The following is a 6,000-nucleotide window of genomic DNA, read 5'->3' as shown; positions in this document are numbered from 1 at the left end:
ATGTGGAAACTGTCTTACTTTCACAGTTAAACATAGCAATGGTTAAGCGGAGAGTTATGTGGATCCTTCCAGGTTTTAATAATGGATCGGATTTTTATATCAGTTTCAGCAGACTCCTAGATGTTTTCTTTGCTTAATGAGTGACCATTCTCTGAAACAGAGTAAGACTTTTTCCAGTATTTTCACATTTCTTCTGACATCACCATTAAACAAATGAGAAGATATTCATTATCATTTTTTTTTTCCAATGTTTGTTGAATAGTAGGAAGATCCTGACATAAGTTACAGTTAATTTATAAAGATTCCTGAGAGGTAAACAGACAAACAAATACATAGAGTCTAGTGATTAGCTGTTTCCAAATATACTGTAAATGTTTGGAAGAATCTCTAAGAAATATTTGTAGTGAAAGAAAAGTTATGTGAATTGAAATAGCAAATGCTGTAGTGTACAGGGAGTGCACATGTGGACAAAACAGAATTTCCAATGCTTTCATCATTCTAACAACTTACTTTCTTTATAAGATATCAGGAAAACTGTCTAATGTCATGTGCTACATAATCTAATAAACATAAAATACTTTGTAAATAAATTTAAAATTTCAATCAGGAAAGAGGAACGTCAAAGGTATAGAAATATACAGTTCAATAAACAAGTAAGAGCAAAGTATGAGACACAGAAGTAATGAATATGTAATAACTGGAATATTTTCTGCAGGAAAATGTGGATAAACAGTGTAAAGTTACCCACAGAGTTTATCCAAGGAATTTGTGTTAAATAGTCTTCTTAATGTTTGAACAATGTCAGTAATACTCAGTAAATCAGAATCTGACATTTCTTACTTTAGTGGAGGAAATGATTTTACCGAGGATCCAGTTCTGATGCTGACTTGCAGTTCAGTCCTTTTTTCCTGTCTTTGCTTCAATCTTGTTGGCTTCCAGGTAATTATTGCCTTTGAGTGAAACCAACATATCTTGCTCATTTAATTTTTGGCATCATTGTCAGGAAGTGGGTGGAGAGAAAGGTCTTTGGATACTAATCTTTGCACAGAGGGTGTTCTTTTATTATGTCAACAAACCAGGCAGATGACTGAGAGAGATATCGTTCAGGTTAGTTGTGAAATTATTATCAGACTGCTGTAGTTCAGTTTACCTCTCCTCCAGGCACCTGCAAGAACTGACAATCCATCACGTTTTGGTTCATCATGATATCTACAGACTTCCAAACTTCATGTGGGCTTCAGATAAGCTCTAGAACAGTGCATAGCAAACTAGATGAAATAGGTTTCCATGGCTGCGCAGCTCGATCCAAATCCTACAGCATCAACTACAATGCAAAGCCTTAGATGAAATGGTGTAAGGCACACTGCCACAAGACTCGTGAGCAGTGGAAACGTGCTCTTTGGAGTGGCGATTCAAACTTCTGAATCTGACAATCCAATGGATGAGCTAGGAGAACAGTACTCGTCTGACTAGGTTGTACCAAATGTCAAGTTGGGTGCAGGGGAGTGTTTGGGGATGGCCCCTTTCTGTTCCAACATGACTATAAACCACTGCACAAAGCCAGGCCCATCGATGAGTGAGTCTGGTACAGAAGAACCTGACTGGCCCACATAGAGTCCTGACATCAACCCGACAGACCACCTTTGGGATGAATTAGAGCAGCGGCTGTGAGCCAGGACTTCTTATCCAACTTCAGTTTCTGACCTCACAAATGCGCTTCTGTAGGAATGGTCAAAATTTCCCATAAACACTGTCCTAAACTTTGTGGAAAGCCTTCCCAGAAGACTTGAAATTGTTACAGCTGCAGAGCCGACATCAAAAGAATGGGATGTCACTTAAGTTCATATATGTGTGAAGGCAGGCGAGCAAATACTTTCGGCAGCATCACGTGAGTGTGAGTGTTATTTTGTTTCAAACTACTTCTGGGTGCTTTTTGGTTTCTTTGAGAACCAGCTCCTCTATGTGTCAAAGTTGTTTTAGCTAAGATTATAAAAAAGACACTGAGTGCATATAAAAGACAGACTTGGCCATTGGTTTGTGAACTAGACATCGCAAGTGTGAAACCAAGGGACACTCATATTTATGTGGTACCTAACTGTCAATCACAAGGTAGGTTCACTGCTAAGCACATCCTGTTTCAGCATCCTTAGAGATACTAAGGGAAACTCAAGTCTACGGGATAAAAATCCGAACTAATAGGATTTGAAACTAGAATTTAGAGAAATGTATTTCATACCATAATCATATATACAGAAATTTAACATTGCAGCATGGACAACAGGTGACATGAATTTCTCCATGAACTTATACATTTATAATGACAGCAGTATCCCATAGAGACAATCTAAGTTTAAGGCACATTCTTATTTCTTCATTTTTCAACTCAGAAGGTGCGGCCAGTTGTTTTATGCAGTCTATCATCTAAACACATCTCTTTATAGACATACACTCTATAACTGTCTGGGAAATGATCTGCAAATATTTCCTTTCTGCCAGCTGTCTGTTTAGTTTAGTTATGGATATTGGCATTAAGGCTTTGTTTTTGTTATTTTGGTACCACAGATCCTGAAGCCAGAATGGAGACCTTTATGTTCATGTAATAAAATGCCTTAATAAAACAATTTAAGAGCTGATAACTGAGAAACAGCTGAGCATTGCAGTATTATCTTGGTTTGGTTTTATGACTTTACAGCTTCAGTTCAGTCACTCCTTGACAGATTGTACCTGACACAGCAGGTAGCTGTTTTAGCAAAATGGCCCTAATAACCACTGAAGAAACATCTATTGGACAAGGTGGTGAGCATAGTGGATCATTTTCAGCTTAAGAGGAATATATTTCTTTGTTTCATAGCTGGAGAGCAGAACACAGAGTGAAAAGTGGAGTTGGTGGGTGGTAACTAACGCAAGTACAAATGAAGAGCTGCTCTGTGTCTGCTAACTTTGAAAAGCACCTTAAAAACCTGAAGCCCTATTTTTACTTTAAGTCATTTATTGTGATTCAGACCAGTGTCAGGGTTTTACTTTTCAGATATTTTTCATCAATGTGGCTGTGATGATTTGTTGAAATCCTCACATCGAGTATTTAATCCAAGTATCTCAATTAGGTTCTTGTGGCTCGTAGAATCACATAAAAACACCTCTGTGGAGGTCAGTGTAGCTGCTTACAGGCTGCTGAGTCAGTTCCAAACAGACGGGTCATAAAGTGAATCCTCTTCTCTGGTTAGTCTCTGCAGCTGTTCACTGGGGTGAACTAGTGTCACCCGGTAGGAGAGAGAAGAGTTTTGCAACATGTTCTCACTGAAATGCATATAATGACCACAACCTTTTAATACATGAAATGAACAATACACAGGTGTAGACGATCAGGCAGAGACAAGAAGCAATAAAGAGAAAAACACACTGCAGTGGCATTCTGTCGGGGCAGGCAGAGCAGCACTGAAATCTAGAAAAAGGCGTCAATTCAAATGTACAAAAGGGAAAGTGCCTTGAGGCAACTGTTGTTGGATTTTGGCGATACATATACACACATATAAATATACAAACACACACACAAACACCTATACGGGTTTCTATGTATTGTAAGGACACTTTTTCCAAACCAGTCCAGGTGGTGGACTATGGGGACACCACTTTCCGCTTGCCCCTGAGAGATGCTGAATACCACAGAGCACAGGTCTCACTTCAAAGTTCCCATACACGCAACACAACTAGAGATATAAGAACCGTTTTTTTTGCAACCTTATTAGGACATATACTATTGTTAAATCCTCCCAATTCTTTTAATCTCTGGGCTGAAGGAAGGACAATACTCGGTGTATAAATGCTCAATCAACAATCTTTTATTCCATACAATTCAACACTTTATGAGCATAAACCATCCGGATGGGGAGACATGCACGAAGAGGGTCACAGCAAATCTCAAACTGGTGGAGGGTTACTCAAGCTCTTATAGCCTCTAGTGGCCCCCACCTAGTCGTAAAAACCTAAACATCACATACTTTCTAACTCTCAGTGAGCCTGAGTTATGACCTTGGCTCCCTGTTTTTCTGCTTCCAACAAAGGTGGGGGTGAAGCTGAATGTGCTCTGTGCTCTCTGCACACAATATTCTCTTCTTACCTCAGCAGTATGAAATGTCATGAAACAGTAAATCAGCAGTATAGGATAATACAAACCTATCTAATAAATCTAATGATTTTCACACTTTAATTCAGAAGTATAATGCAAACTAAAACTACATACTGATTATACTCTTTATAATAAGTAGTATGATGTGGCTTACAGCAGTATCATGTTCCCTTTAAGTCCCTTTAGAGGCAAAAAAAATATCACAGCCAGCCTGCTGGTGAAAGGTCAAGTTTATTTCAAACACGTACTGCAAACTGGAGCAGGGCGATATGACTTAAAAATATTTATCACGATATACATTTGAACATTTGCGATAACGATATAACTGACAATATAATTGACACCAGACAAAATACTTTACAACTCCACAACTTTATTAGTGCAAAAAACCCCATCAATGTATTTTCACTTAAACAAGCAGCTGTTTTTTATCTGCATTAAAGTTATATAAAAATGTAACAGTGCAAATGCAAACTCCTCGCTGACAGTTTAACCAAAAGGCATTTCCAGTGGAAACTGGCCGACACATCCTCAGCATAACCATGTATAATATCCACAAAACTTACAAAGAGCTTATACACACAATACGGTAATATTATGTTGAAGCACAGTACGTATCACTCCGCGAGGCTCCGCCTACGACAGCCGTAATGCTCCGACAATCCATCGAGCGGTGCGGCTTCGTAGCTCAGCAAAGTCGTACTGAAACATTTGACAGATTTTCGAGCGCCGTGCACATAAAATCGTTTCCAGGTCAGTAAACACAACCAGAGTTCATACATAAGGCACACGGGATTATAAGGGGCGCTGTCGACTTTCAGAAAAATCAAAGGATTGATTTTAAGTGTACCGTATTTTCCAAACAACACTGTAATAACGACGGCCCGCTAGCATGCTCTACCAAAAATAGTGCTTTGTTGTGTATCTGAGGGACGAAAGCCAAACCAGTTCCACACCACTGAAGTTGCAGCATTTTTACAAACCAGTTCTGGTTCATCTGTTTCAATTCAATTCAATTCAATTCAATTCAATTTTATTTATATAGCGCCAAATCACAACAAAAGTCGCCTCAAGGCGCTTCATAGATACAGAGAAAAACCCAACAATCATATGACCCCCTATGAGCAAGCACTTTGGCGACAGTGGGAAGGAAAAACTCCCTTTTAACAGGAAGAAACCTCCGGCAGAACCAGGCTCAGGGAGGGGCGGGGCCATCTGCTGCGACCGGTTGGGGTGAGAGAAGGAAGACAGGATAAAGACATGCTGTGGAAGAGAGACAGAGGTTAATAACAGATATGATTCAATGCAGAGAGGTCTGTTAACACATAGTGAGTGAGAAAGGTGACTGGAAAGGAAAAACTCAATGCATCATGGGAATCCCCCGGCAGCCTACATCTATTGCAGCATAACTAAGGGAGGATTCAGGGTCACCTGGTCCAGCCCTAACTATATGCTTTAGCAAAAAGGAAAGTTTTAAGCCTAATCTTGAAAGTAGAGATAGTGTCTGTCTCCCGAATCCAAACTGGAAGCTGGTTCCACAGAAGAGGGGCCTGAAAACTGAAGGCTCTCCCTCCCATTCTACTTTTAAATACTCTAGGAACAACAAGTAGGCCTGCAGAGCGAGAGCGAAGTGCTCTAATAGGGTGATATGGTACTACAAGGTCATTAAGATAAGATGGGGCCTGATTATTTAAGACCTTGTATGTGAGGAGCAGGATTTTGAATTCAATTCTGGATTTAACAGGAAGCCAATGAAGGGAAGCCAAAACAGGAGAAATATGCTCTCTCTTTCTAGTCCCTGTGAGGACTCTTGCTGCAGCATTTTGGATTAGTTGAAGGCTTTTCAGCGAGTTTTTTGGACATCCTGATAATAA

Source organism: Copadichromis virginalis, linkage group LG17 (genome assembly GCF_057382275.1).
Source record: "Copadichromis virginalis isolate Kocher_CV1m ecotype Utaka linkage group LG17, C_Virginalis_male_GT1.1, whole genome shotgun sequence".
NCBI classification, from domain to species: domain Eukaryota; kingdom Metazoa; phylum Chordata; class Actinopteri; order Cichliformes; family Cichlidae; genus Copadichromis; species Copadichromis virginalis.
Note: the sequence above shows the minus strand (reverse complement) of the source record.